The sequence below is a fragment of the Dermochelys coriacea genome, chromosome 11, assembly GCF_009764565.3.
Source record: "Dermochelys coriacea isolate rDerCor1 chromosome 11, rDerCor1.pri.v4, whole genome shotgun sequence".
NCBI lineage: Eukaryota > Metazoa > Chordata > Testudines > Dermochelyidae > Dermochelys > Dermochelys coriacea.
In genome coordinates this window covers 37,643,213-37,658,085 of record NC_050078.2, presented here as the reverse complement: position 1 = coordinate 37,658,085, position 14,873 = coordinate 37,643,213, and the positions used below count along the sequence as shown (strand labels likewise).

Here is a 14,873-nt window from a genome sequence, read left to right as displayed (position 1 = left end):
CATTTCTAGTCCTACCTCTCCCCGCCCCCGCAAGTCCTAGCAACTCCCTCCTCCCCACAGAGATCAGCGGCAAACGGAGCAGCAGCCGCCACCATCACCGCCAAGGCGGTTGGGCGGCTCAAGAGCGGAACCCGCCCGGCCTCCCTTTGCTGCATGAGCAGCCAACGCCCAGCAAAGGGCGGCTCCCGAATCGCAGCTCCTCCTGCGGCAAGTGCACCCTCTCCAGAGCCAGACATCCCCCTCCCCCTGCGGTGGGAGGGGTGGGGCACTAGCGGCTTTTTCTGCCATCACCCTCTTTGGCCCCCTGAATTCCCTGGCGTGGCACCCACATTTCTCCCCCGACCGGTGCAGCCTGCACCGTCCTCGCCCTCAGCTCCAGGCAGAGGCGCCTTTCGCCAGCTCCCCAGACCCGTTCTGGCCTTTCCACGCCACAGGCATCTCCCCTTTCCAACGTGCCCCCCCGCTCACTCCCGAGTGCCAGCTCTACGAGGGCGGAGCCTTTCGCGGGCAGGCTCAGCAAAGCAAGTGGGGCAATTACGCAGCCAGGAGGGGGACTCCCCAGCCAGTCCCCCGCAGCACGCGCTTCAAGTACAGCCTGTGGATTCCCCCTGGTACTGCCCCAGCGCTGCTCACAGGCGTCGCGCAGCCCGCCGCCATGCGCCTTGTCGCCCATGAGCGCTCCTTGTAGCCATCCACCTCCCCTCCCGGGGGCACCCCGCCTGCGGGCTCGGGTTGTACCGCTGGACTCCTGCCTCCCAGGGAAAGTGCTCTCGCCAACCTGCCGCCACCCCTTCTTCGCAAACTCTCCGCCCCCTCCTCGGCCTGCCCTGCTGAGCCCCAGCCTCGCCGACTCCCCCTCTTGACCTCCGCAGCCTCCTATTCCCGGAGAGGAGCCCCGGGCAGTGCAAGTGGCCCAGCTCCTGCAATCGGACCCACGTGCCTGCAGCGAGGGGTGCCGGTGTCGCGCCACAAACCGCTCCCCGCTGCACCCCTAGCGCTGCGGCGGCGGCCCGGTTCCTGCGCCTGCCTCCGCCCCCAGCGCAGTCGGTGACGCCGCGCCTCGCCCCTGGGCACTAGCCCAGCCTGGCGCTCGGGCGAGGCCGCGGCGCACGTGGGGCGCCAGGGGGCGCAGCCGCTGCTGCTGAGACGGGCGCGGTTCTTTTCATTCACTGGAGCTCGCTCTGTCGCCTGTGGCGAGGGCTGGCAGCCCCTGCTCGCAGCAGCGCGGGAGGGAGGCAGAGGGGGCTCAGAGAAAAGGGGGAAGAGAAACCAGCCGCCGGGAGAAGGTGGCGGCGGCGGCTGCGCTTCAGTCTGAAACCAATTCCTGGGCATGGCCGCAAGTAAGTGCTTTCCCCTCTTGCTGTGTCGGGGCTCAGCCGCCCCTCGCGTTTGCCGAGAGAGAGCTCCAGCTTCTTCCTCGCTTGGCTTCGCACGCCAGGGGTGGCTGAGGCTAGCAACAAACGCGCACTCTCTTCTTTTTAGTATTCCTTCGTTTTCGTGTCTCTAGTCGCGCCCATCACCGTGGTGTCTGGCTCTTCTCTGCACGCGGAAAGGTTCGAAGATGTTTTCCCCCTGCCTCATATCACATCAGTTTCTCCCAGCCCCGGCGCCTCAAAGGCCCCCTGCGGTTATTTCCCTCGCCCGAAACGCCCCGAGGCTACTCCTCAAAAGTGTTCCGGAGGAGTTGTTGTCAAATGATAGTTTGCAACCCTGGAGAGGGAACTGGGATGAGATGTAGGTGGAGAATTCTCCCCTCTCCCCTTCAGGTTCCTCTTGATTGCTACCCTGTAGTGTCCATGTTTATTGGAAGATCCAAGGCATGTGGAGAGAAATGACAGAGAAACATCTGAGCAAATGATGGGGAAAAGGAGAGGATATGGTCTCCAGTGGCCTTCTTTGCTAAGGAGTTGCAGGAGTAGCTCTCCTGTGAATTACCCTTATTGTGCCAGGTTCACTTTCTACCTCAGTCTCAAAAGTTTATTTTCTGCCCTATCCTGTGGAATTCAACAGGTTTGACTTACGTACCTAGGTTTGTTTGTTTGATGATTTCTGCACAAATAAGAAACAAACATGTTTAGTTTGTGCAAACAATCATAATATCCCTGTGAGATAGACGAGCCATTGTGAACAGACATAGCATGAAAGCGCAATTGATTTATGAGAAGCCATCCATTGGAAAGCCTTTCATCAACAGAACATGCTTCATTGCATATTCTTTCATACATACAGTTTCAAAACTAGTTTTTTCCCTTTAGTTTAAGGACTATCTGCATGACATTTCTTCCCATTAAAATATCTCACTTGAGATTATAAAATATGATTTTTAATTGGAGTGGGAAGGAGAAAACCAAGTAGGGAAACTAAGTATGACTATAAGGATTATTTTACCCAAAGCTTTCTTGTTAGAGTAAAAATATTATAGATAATACGCCCATGAGGTAATGATAAAGTGCTTAGTACTTTATAAAATGAATTACTATGATAATATGCATTTACCATATAAGGTGCCCATCACTGTACTATCCTGGTGTTTTTTTCTTTCCTAGTTCCTCAGTCACTCTTCACAAGTAAGAAAGGTGAAGCTGACTTTTCCAATCCCAGGTCAATAGAATAAAAGTTGGGTTATGTTCTGTCAGCTAAAGAAGTTGGTTGGAGATAAACCTGAAACACATTCTTTTCTGGTCATTAAAGTCCAATAAAATATTTTTCTTGTCCTTTTCTGTCAAAAACAAGAGTTGGATAATTTTCCCAAAGTATTCATCTTTGGCTTCTTTTGTTTAAATTCTGGCGAAGGGATTTTGCACCCTGCTTCAAATCCTAGATGTCACTGTGCTGGTGCAGTTGGGCAATAGAAGTGCTTCAAGAGGCCCCCTCAGAGCCCTTGGCTGAAAAGGTGCGTCGGGATGAGAAAGAGAATTCTGTAGCATATATCAGTATAGATATTCTGGGAAGCCTGAGGTATGCACAGGCTGCTTCAAGTTTTGCTGCACATCATATTGGCCTCACCCACTCTGCTGGTGCAAAGATGATTTAAAGCCATCTTTACTCATCCCCAGCCTCTGGAATGCACCTGTACATAAGTCTCCAGGAGGACAAACTCACACATACATTCGTCGTCTTTTTTCCTGTAGCTTTTTCCCCCTAAAGTTTCTATTAATTTTCCCCTTAAAGGGACACTGTCAGCTAAATCTTGTGCCAAAATGTAGATTTTGTAAAAAAAAAAAAAAGCTTTTTCTAAAGCTAAGACCAATAGAAATGTGTCAATGAATGTCTTAAAAATACAACAACAAAAGGCTTTTAAAAGATCAAATACTTCTCTTCAGTGTTTGCAGCTGAAATCTTTCAGGGCGGAGTACCAGATAGTGAAATGGACGGCACTGATTTTCATTTGTACAAGCTGAGGGAAATGCAAAAAGTAAATAAACAGTACACTGGATTTTTAAAACTTTCAGTTTTGATAATCTGAAATGTTAGGAACAGTGGCAAGGACATTTGTTTTGTTTTAAAATATATTTAAGTTGTCAGTGCCCTTTGTAAAGGGCGAAGTGTTGACTGATTTGTTGAGTGGTTATCGATTACTGATTATATTGCATTGTAATGTTTTCCAGTTAGTCACAGATTAAAATTTCTGAGGGTTTAAAAGGTTCCAAGAATCAGGTACAGTAACTCCTCACTTAACATCCTCCAGCTTAACGTTGTTTCAAAGTTACGTCGCTGCTTAATTAGGGAACATGTTCGTTTAAAGTTGTGCAGTGCTCCCTTATAACATGCAATGCTCCCTTGTAAGGGACAAGTTCCTCTTCTCCGCCACCTCCTCCTCTCTCCTAGCGCTTCCCCCACCACCGAACAGCTGTTCGGCAGTGCGTAGGACTTTCTGGGATGGAGGAGGAGGAGCAGGGAAGCGCTGCTTCTCCACTCCTTCCCCTCCCTCCCAGAAAGTCCTAAGTGCTGCCAATCAGCTGTTTGGCAGCAGGGAAGCACTGGGAGGGAGGGGGAAGAACAGGAAAGCGCAGCATCTCTGCTCCTCCCCCTCCTTCCCAGAAAGTCCTAAGCGCCGCCAAACAGCTGTTTGGCAGCGCTTAGGACTTTCTGGGAAGGAGGGGGAGGAGCAGAGATGCAGCATGCCCCACAGAGGAGGTGGAGTGGGGGTGGGAAGAGGTGGGCCTGGAGTGGAGTGGGGACGGGAAGAGGCAGGCCTGGAACATCCTCCAGCAAAGTCGGCGCCTGTTCTTCTCCAGGTAAGCTGCCACTGCTGCTACAAAGGTGCTTCCGAGTGTTCTTGCCTGCAGCGGGCTGTGCCTGTGAGGGTAAGCCGTGGCACTTCCCAACCATAGTACTTTACAGTATATAATGCCGTTTGTCGGCCCCCAAAAAATTTCCTTGGAACCTAACCCCCGCATTTACATTAAATCTTATGGGAAAATTGGATTCGTTTAACATCGTTTCACTTAAGGTTGCATTTTTCAGGAACATAACTACAACATTAAGTGAGGAGTTACTGTACAACAGAATTAAGTTCAGTATCTGGTTTGGTACCTTAATGTGCACAGCAATGACGATGCTCACACTGAGGGCAAAGCAAAGCTTTAGTAAAACTTTTATTAGCTTAATTGATAAAAACACACACGTTTCAACTCAAATGAAGGCATAGGTATAGTGCAGTATTAAGGTAGTAATGGTGACCTGCACCATACTCTCAGCTTTCTCATGGAGACCTAGTAATTGGAGACAGGCAGTGTTCCATGAGGGTTCTACCCTGCCTCTGGTATGTTAAACAAATCCGACAGTTAAGATATCAAAGCTTATGTGGTGGTTTGGCCTGTTACAGGGCCTCACGACTACCATGAATATTCATATAAACACCCGGACTCCTTTGTCCATAACTAACTTCCTCACCCTAATAATGTTGCGGTGTCCTTATCATGTAGGTTGGTATATTAATGATCTCAACTCATTATCATATATATCACATTGTTGCCAAAGCAAGTTTGCAGTTATGCATCTGTGGCTTTTCCTATGCTAAAATATCTGCAAGCTGGTACCAGTTCATATTCCTGCAGTTACCTGGTATTGTTTTTTACAAAAATCCCCTAGACAAAATATTCCCAACTCCCTAGTAACTCGGGGTCAATGTTGTGTAACACACTTATGCTAAGGTTCATAGGCCTCAAAGTCTTATGATAACAACTAAAGCTAATTATCGTATAAGATGGAGGTCTGTAGGGTTCTTGCATTAACTCTAAATAAAATACCTGTAAGCAAGCTCTATGGGCTATAGAGGAAAGCCGCCTTGGTAATGTTTAGTAAAAGCTGCTCCCTGTATTTGCATACTATTTTGTTCATTTTTGTGAATTTGTTCTTCCATTATTCAAGCACTGATAATAAGTTTGATACTGTAAGACACAGAAGATTGCCCCTTACTCCACTTCCAAGGAAGCTTACCACCCATGGCCCCAATCCTGCAAATACTTACACAGGTATTTATCTTTACACATGTGAGTAGTCCCTTGGGACTTTATGTGAGTATCTTTTATGCCATCAGGCCTACTTTATGTATGTAAAATTCAGCACATGCATAAGTGTTTGCAGAGTCAGGACCTATATAATTTCAATTAATTTTTTTAAAGCTGTGTTAAGTGAGAGTAAACACAGTTTAGGTGAAAGAGGACTCCTTGTTACCTTCTGAAACAGGTTGGTAGACTTGGTCCAATTGTGCAGGACAAGGATTCACATATCACAAATAACCACAATTGTAATGGCTGTTAATAGAGAGATTAAAATTTGGGTGTAGAGGTTGAAGTCCTCTTTTTTTCTTTCCTGTGGCTCATAATTGAGGCAGTTTGGCATAGTAGTATGTAGAAACTTTCTCTTCTGTTGATAGAGTTGTATCTTCCTGGAACAACTCCACCACCATTAACTTACTGATAATAGATAAAATAATCAAACATGTTTTCCCAAATTTTGGAACTTCGTGTTTTGTGCATTTTCACAGGCCATTTGATGACTCAGTTTGAGCAATTTCCTTAATCTTGGAAGAAACCCTCTACAGAAGTGCAGTAGAGAAAAAGGAAACAAAAATAATACAGATCAAGATAAAACTTTAAAAGAAGAAGTATATTCATTTGTATGTAGCTGTGATCACTGCTGTGTATTGGGGAGAAACAGAAGTTGGAATGGAACTCCAAGTCAACTCACCTAATTTTGATGCAGTTACTTTGGTAATACTTCTGGCTAGATCTCTAGCAAAGTTTAACGTTTAAAACCTCCCCATCACATTTTCTACTCTTGCTCTGGAGAGAGGACACCAGCCCAAATAAAACAACACAGTCCCCCTTTTGGTAAATATAGGGAGTCTCACTTGGACACATACTGGATGTTGTTACTCTTCATGTAAGTCTTTATTAATTGATTAGTTTGTGGTGATTTTCCTACGAACAAGAGTGTCCAAGTGTAAAAGCCAGCAGAGACAGAGAGAACTCAGTTCACAGCTGGATTTATTTTTTAAAGAGATTGTTCTGTGTATGTCAGTGATGTGATATGAACCTTGGACTGTGCTGGCATACAGTTTCTAAACTCTGGGACAAATATTAGCCTGGCAAGCACAAGAACAGCATAGGATATGGGGGGAGGGGAAGTAGACTCTACAGAGCTATTCTATCCTCATCCTTGCATAGATGGGAAGAAGAAGGCAGAATGGGTTGGTGATTGACTTTACCGTTCAATATGCTGGCCAGCATACACTGTGTGGGCTGTAGATCTGGTGCTGTTTTCTCCCTCCCAAGAGCAGCAGAAGAGCGAGGAGGTAGATGTAACTGAGTCAGTCTTCCTGCCTGGGTTATTCCTGGTACAGTGCAAAAACAGATTGCCCATTACTCTGGATTCATAGCAAAGGCTTGATTGAGCCCTCCATTCTTTTATCCACTAGTTGGCTCTGTCCTGGCAAACATCCAATTTACTGTACCTAATGTAAGTTGTACCCATTTCTCTTCACTGTAGTGACACCTGGAAAATATTTTAAAAAACCTGTAATTTAAAAATCAGTTTAAACTAATTTGGAACCACAAACACTATATAAATCATGGTTGTAAAGTAAATGCATTACATTGGTACAGGACAAAGTTAATGTTGTTTGGGGTGCCTTAACTGTGCATTTCCTTATCTTATCAGTTCTGGATTACTTGCAAGTTTTCCAGTGTTTTATAATGCTTCTTCGGGGATATTTATAACATCCTCTGAGTTTTACCTCATGCTATTGATCTAAACTCAACTCCAGTTTAACATAGATTTTATCTGGAATTTCCTTGGATTTTATTAATTATTACAAAAATCATATAAGCGCTAAACTAGTAACTCAAAGAAGGCTACCATACAATCAAAGAAACATAGGTCAAGAAGGGAGCTGAGGAGGTAATCTACTCCACCCCTGTGCTGAGTCAAGATTAAGTATATGTAGATGATCCCTAAAAAGTGTTTATGTAACCTGTTCTTACAAACCTCCAAAGATGGAGATTCCATAACCTCTCTAGGCAACCTGTTTCAATGCTTAACTATGCTTATAGTTAGAAAGTTTTCTGATATCTAACGTAAATCTCCCTTGCTACAAACTAAGCTGATTGCTTCTTGTCCTACTCTTGGTGGACATGGAGAGCAATTGAGCCCCATCCTTTTTATAACAATATATTTGAAGATTTTTATGTCCCTCCTTCTCTATATTAAACGTGCCCAATTTTTTTCAAGCTTTCCTGATAAGTCATCTTTTCTAAATCTCTTACCCTTTTTGATGCTCTCTTCTGAACTCTTTAATTAGTCCACATCTTTCTCAAAGTATGTTGCCCAAAACTGGAACTATATTCCAGCTGAGACCCCACCAGTGGCAGGTAGGGTAGAACAGTTACTTCCTATGTCTTAAATATGATTGTCTTGGTAATACTTCCCAGAATATTTGCCTTTTTTGCCTCAGCATTGTATTGTTGACTCTCATTCAGTTTGTGATCCACTATGCCTTCCAGATCTTTTTCTGCAATACAGCTGCCTAGCTAGTTTATTCCCCATTTTGTATTTGTGCATTTGATTTTTTCTTCCTAAGCGTAGTACTTTGCACTTGTCATTACTGAATTTCATATTATTGGCATCAGACAAATTCTTCAATTTATCAAGATCAGATTGTATGGTATGTCTAATGATTTGAAGTTATATAGTATCAACCTAAGGGGTTTTTTTGGGGAGCAGGGGCGGGGTTAATTAACTTTTGGGGCCAGATTCATGAGTACATTCAGCAGCAGGGAAAAGTAGCCGGAACCTCCTGAGCAGTAAGTGGCTAACAGCTGCTTTGCATCTCTAGAGCAGCATAGAAGGTACTGGTGAATCTGCCTCTTAATTTGCCATTGATTTATTGGTTTAGTGATCTGGGATATGGGGTAACTTATTTTTTATGTTGTAATTAAAAAAAAAAGGCAAATATATACCAAGTAAACTTCCATGATACGAAACCGTGCAATATGATGGTCATAGTTGAAAGAAAACTAATAATTAGATAACCAATATTTTAAAAAGTGAATATTATCTATGCAACCCTGGAGGCCAACTGGATAGCAGGGGGCAAGAGGTAGTGAGTGGGGCTGTGCAGGGTCTAAAGAGGGGGGTAACTGGGAAGATGGAGGTGGAGAGGAAAGAGGTTCTGTGATGTAGGGAGGCAGTGGTAATGTTGAAGGCAGTGGGGAGGAGGAGGGTTATATGCAGATGGGTCCTATGTTGAGGAGACTTGCGCTGTGCCCATTCTCTCTGTGCCAAGGCATCGGTACTTGAAAGGCTCCTGATGGCACTGTTGTCTCAGCTCCATTCTGTACAAAGGCAGCACTGCCAGGGGGAGCTGGGGCAGGACCACAACCTTTAAAGGTAGAGATATTGGCATTCAGGGACTGGTCTCTTTTGCTCCCCTTCTTCTGCTATCCTAACTCCAGCCACCACCCTGTTTTCAAATAAGTGGTCTCCCTAACACATCCCTGCTTTCCTTCAGGCCCATATATATACCTGCTTCCCACTACTCCTCCCTCATCTTCCCACTCTCCCCTGCACCCACACAGCCCCTTCACTGTCTACCTGAGCTGCCTTAACAACAGAATCCCTCACTGTGAGGAGCCAAAGGAAGGGAAAACTGACCACATGTGAGGAGGGTGAGAGAATGACAGGAAAATCATGGGCATGTGTGGTGGAATGGAGTGGACAGTATGAAGTAGGGATGTGCATGTATCTGGGGAGGGAAAAGGGCTGTATTTGGAATGGGGGCTCTGTTAGTCTTCCTCATACCAATGACTCATTTCAGCCAAAGAACTGACATGCAAATTAGCTATAGAACAAGGGTCATGATTGGTGAAGTTGCTGCTTATGGCACAATGACTCCACTTAGGTGATCTGAGCTGTTGTTCTGACCCTGTCTGTATAACCATAATAATTGGATACAACAGTTGTAAATAATGTAGCTTAATTACAACATAATTTCTTCCAGTGCAGTTTATGCATGAGATTTCAAAGATTTAACTAGATGGAAAGCTTGAGGAGTCTGTGTTACATCATTTGTAAGTTGACTTGGGACATAAGTCCTTTACTGAATAGCAAATTTAATAAAAGACCCATTTTAATTAATGTTAACTAAAAAGGTAATGGATTTAATTGAAAATTCCCAGAAGAGTCATTCAGTACTCAAAGAGTAAATGATGTGATTTTTGGGAGGCTCTGTTGTATTATTTTATACATAACAAAAAGGTCTAAACTCTTCTCTAAGTGTAAAAATTCAACTCAGTCTTAACTATGGGTTTCAGAGTAGCAGCCGTGTTGGTCTGTATTCGCAAAAAGAAAAGGAGTACTTGTGGCACCTTAGAGACTAACAAATTTATTTGAGCATAAGCTTTCGTGATGAAGTGAGCTGTAGCTCACGAAAGCTTATGCTCAAATAAATTTGTTAGTCTCTAAGGTGCCACAAGTACTCCTTTTCTTTTAGTCTTAACTAGCTGCAACAGCGCATCCATAATGACATTTGAAGATGATCCCCTCAATCTCACTCTAAATCTGTAGCACCTTTTTCCAGCTAACGTTTTGGACTCTTTGTTTGTTTGTTTTGCTTGTTTAATAAAAAATGCTGGTCTTCTCTATAGGATGAGAATCCATCATGTTTAACAAAGCTTTAGAAAGACCAAGAGCTATTTTGTGGTTTCTGTGATGTAGAGAAGATGATTTTGTTGATTAACCAAACATAATGATTTAACATAACAAATTAATGTCAGAAAGATAAAATATGATTTGTCTGGAGTACGAAGTATCCATGATTACTTATTTTTTCTTTCCTTTCTTCGTCCAGTCTCTTGAGGTATATTTTCTTCCCTTCTTACTGCTTTCTTGTTTTGTCACTGTAGTCAAGCAGTGTTCTTTCCTTCTTTCTCTAGTGTTGTTACTGTTAGACATTGGAAAGGAATGCTCTGAAGAGGTTTGTTGCTGCACTAAGTAGACAGACATCATATTTGTGAAGTTCATACATCGTTATATTTTAGCAGAAAAATGGTTTTTTCAGTTTTTTTTAGACACAGTTTTTAAGTTAGGAGTCTGCATGCAACTAGTTATCTATTTTTATGAAACATAGCAAAGGGCCACCTAGATATGGTGTTAAAGAACTGAAGTGTTGGAGCTTGGAGGTTGACTGATTACTTCAAGCTGCAGAAATGAAAACATTTCTAGTGGGGCTGTCAATCGCAGTTAGTTCAAGCAATTAATGCAAAACAAATTAATTGAAAAACAAATTAATTAAAAAAATTGTGATTACTGTTTTAATCACACAAACAATAATAGAATACCCTTCTAATTTCAACCACTTCAAGCACGTGCTTTCCAAGGACTTCAATCTTGTATCAAAGCAGAATACAATAACTGTTCCATTCAATTACCAACAAGGCAAGAGGTAAAATTGGTCTTTGTCTCTTAATGCATTTCCAAGGAATTGCTTAGACAGCTTCCTAAAGTAGGTAGATCATAAAAGTCACATCAGTCTGAACTAGTACTATAAGAAGATACTAAATAGTAATGTATCTAACAATTTCATTTCTGAGTCACAGTTCTAGAAAATATGAAAATCCAGATATGTACAAAAGAGATACCGCTATAAAGGAAATCCCAGTTTTCCAACTCTTATGATTTTATTGCGAGTCTTGAGAGTCTTAGTGCTTTTCTTAAAGTCCCAACTGCTGGAACTTTATATTGAATGACAATTACAGCTTTCATTTGAAACAAAAAGTAAGTTTATAGTCCCCATGGTTGCAGAGAAAAGCCTGAAAATGACAGGCAAGTGCATCCTGAATGCATCCAACATTTATTATTTTTTTAAAAAAATCTCATGATTTTTAAAAAAACAACAAGGAGTCTGGTGGCACCTCATGAAAGCTTATGCTCAAATAAATCTGTTAGTCTTTAAGGTGCCACCGGACTCCTTGTTGTTTTTGTGGATACAGACTAACACGGCTTTACCCCCTGATACTTGACACCATGATTTTTAAGTCTTATGACTTTTGAACATGGGGTTGGCAATACTGAAATCCATTATTTGCTCAGGATTTTATTAATTAGTGTTGTTTTAAAAATTAAAAAAATAAATAAACCCAAACCTGAACTACTAGATGTTTGATGATCCAGTCTATTGTTTTAATTGATTACTTGGTTTCTAGTATAACTGTAATGCCAATGAAAGTGATGAGTAAGGAGGACTTGAAAGGCTTTGCCTTAAGTACCTACCATCAGTCTGTCAGGCTAAGAATTGTGCTGAATAGCCAGCCTTGGAGGATTAAATTATTTGAAATTAGCCTTGTACATCATAAATAATTAAAGAAATGTAGTTGTTGTGCTTACGGTCAGATGAATTAGCCACAATGATCATTCCTTAGTTAATGGCAATACCACTTTTTTTTTTTATCACTGGAGTGTGTGCACACATGTGTTTTAGAGAGGGGTGGGTGTTTACATTGTGCCCTCAAAAATATCTTGGTGATTGATTGTCTAAGATTCATACATTTTTGAGTGCCATGCTTTTAGTTTCTTATGCTGAATAATGTTCCTCATCCTGTTTCCATTTTAAAATAAAAATAGCATCCTGTTTCTATTGGCTCTTTATTTAATTTTAATTTTATCTTTTAAGGAGCTGAATATCCAGGAGAGATTTATTGGTTCCAAGTATAGGAGTGTATAAGGAGCTGATGCTTGCTTTTTCTGTTTTTTCCCTTAAAGTGTTATGGTGCTCTATCAGATTGTATGGGAGTTGATATAATAATTTTCACATCCAGGACAAATTTGTAGGTTAGAGTTAGTAAAGCCTCAAACAATGTGGATATTTGCATGAGTTTACACTGATTAATTAAGGTGGGCATGGCAGCATTGAGCTGCAGGAGGCTTGGCAAACTGTGGAAGTATATAACTGCATAAAATAAAGGAGGGGCAATGTATGTGGGCATGCTGGCAGGTATCTTTCTTAGGCTGGTTTGAAGTCTTTCTGGCGTGGCCTTTCTCTTAGGACACAGCTACCAGTTAGCCTAATGAGCGTCTTAGGTTCATTTTAAAATTTAATCTATGGTTTGTCTACACTAGAGAAATTTGACATGCTAATCACCAGTTGGTTACCATAGTACAACTACACACCTCTTATCTACACACACAATTGCTTCCAGTGGTGAACAGGCATTCACACCAGCATTTGGATTAGGTTGTCTTTCAAGGCTAATGACTGTGTGGTCTTCTAACATGCTAGTTTCCTGCAGTATAGCACCAGTGAGGATAGATCACTGGCATAATGGCTTTATCAGTGTAAATAGTCCACCTGCAACTGTCCTGCAGCACAGTTAACAGCGCTTAGAGTGCTTATCTGGTCTCCTCTTTGAACTTCACTCCACAGTGATCAAGTTTGTGTAACGCCAACAGACCCTGGTCGTCCGCGGATGAGATTGAACCTGGGATCTCTGGAGCTTAGTGCATGAACTCTACTGCATAAGCTAAAAGCCAACCGGCTGTTAGTTAAGGCTGTAGAACACACTCATAATCAATCTCTCTCTGCCTCTGCCGCTAGATGGGGCAGAACACCATACCCAGAAGGTGTGTGGGTTACATTAGCAAGAAGTTACATGTGATACAAATAGTACTGCTCAGAAGAGAACGCCAGTTTGAAAATACTCAGAAGTGTCTGTGCTGTTTAATCCCATGGAATACAGCCTGAAAGAAATGTTTAAACTTCATGTTGCAAAGAGATCCAAGGGACTGAAGCAGGTGAAAGGAGGACTGTAGGGACTCTCTCAGAGACTATCATTGCATCTGCTTAAATGGGCTGTTACTGGCATAGCTGTTTAGAAAATAAGGTTCCGGTTCCACTTAGAGATGCGAACATTGCAGTTCAGAAAGTGAGGGCCTGGTTTAAGGAATCAAAATGAGTTTCTTCACACTACAGAGCTTAGCTTATAACTAGGCCCTTTGATTTCATTATTTTCACCCCAAAGGTACAGGGTCCAAATTCTTCCAAGTGGAACTCCACTGAAAATGATGGAATTACATGAAGTATGAATTTGGCCCAATATGCTTATTTAATGAATTATTTCTACCACAGTGGGATGGCTAATTGAAGTGCTTTCTGTCTCCTTGCCAGTTATTCTTTACGTGGAAGATAATTTTATGTCCACTGTGTGACGTAACATTTAAAGGGATGCTCTCTTATAGTTTGTCCTTGAAACTACACATGAACTGAGGGGCAAGTGTTCTGGTTCTAAACATATGGTGGTTTGTGAGTTCACCATTGCTGAAGAAATGGACACTATTTTCTTAGGGTCTACACTCAGTTCACTGTTCTGCCTTCTGCTGTTCTCTGCTACAGCTATTAACTATCCCATGCTATTTCTGGAGCTGTGTACATTCCTAATGACATTACTGCTCATTACATTCTCATTTAAAAGCAATATAATTTTGTGATCCTCCTTGGGTATTTTAGGTGAAGTAAAAACCATTAAATAGTAGCATTGGCTTGATGTGGTAAACACTCTACCACATGGATATCTACTGTATAAAACTTTTTGTTAAAGACACCCTGTTCTTAGTCTAATTCTATTCTTATTCTCTGGGCACTTTCCCCTTGCTAATTTTTCTCCCTACTGTTACTCACACCTTCTTGTCAACGGATTGAAATGGGCCATCCTGATTAACACTATAAAAGTGACTTTCCTCCTGCTGAAAATAGTCCACTGTAATTGATTTGTCTTGTTAGAGTTGGTAAGGCAGCCGCATCTTTTCATGTTCTCTGTGTGTATATATAATATATATATCTTCCTATCATATTTTCCACTCCATACATCTGATGAAGTGGGTTTTAGCCCATGAAAGCTTATGCCAAAATAGATTTGTTAGTCTCTAAGGTGCCACAAGTACTCCTCGTTCTTTTTTCATAAGTCAGATGTTCTTTTGTATTTACCTCCTTAGTATATATTATTTTTCTTCTTTTAAAAATTGGTTCACTGCCACACAGAATTTTGATCCTACTATGTGTCCTTTGCCTTCTGCAGACATTAATTGTACAAAAGGTTTTAACTCTTAGAATTGTCCCTAAGGAATGCATAGTCCAAAGTCGTCTTATGATTTAATGTAGGTTGTAGATATAAAAAACTCAATGTTTCTTTTCCAAAATAATATACTTTTTGACATTTCATTAAAATGCATAATTTCTTGATTGCCCCAGACATCTAAAATTCAACTCCCTTCCTTTGCTTGTGTATTGGGCAGCAACTGAACAACAAACTAAATATTGGATAAATTAATTACCAACATCTTTGTTCCACATCTAGTTGTTCTCTAAATGTTGTACT

At 42.1% G+C, this 14,873-nt stretch overlaps 1 protein-coding gene across 6 annotated transcripts in view; it reads left to right on the top strand.

The window, feature by feature from the left end:
- The first annotated feature begins 202 nt into the window (after positions 1-202).
- The window catches only part of LOC119863439 (sodium channel protein type 2 subunit alpha-like), a 234,482-nt gene continuing 219,811 nt past the window's right edge, over positions 203-14,873 (top strand). For 2 of the 6 annotated variants that reach the window (XM_038421924.2, XM_043505224.1), the window contains exon 1: positions 209-1,340. The gene's annotated coding sequence lies outside the window, so the exon portion shown is untranslated. Of the gene's footprint in view, positions 1,341-14,873 lie in introns of all 6 variants that reach the window. The other 4 variants (XM_038421930.2, XM_038421927.2, XM_043505225.1 and 1 more) reach the window with 4 other exon arrangements.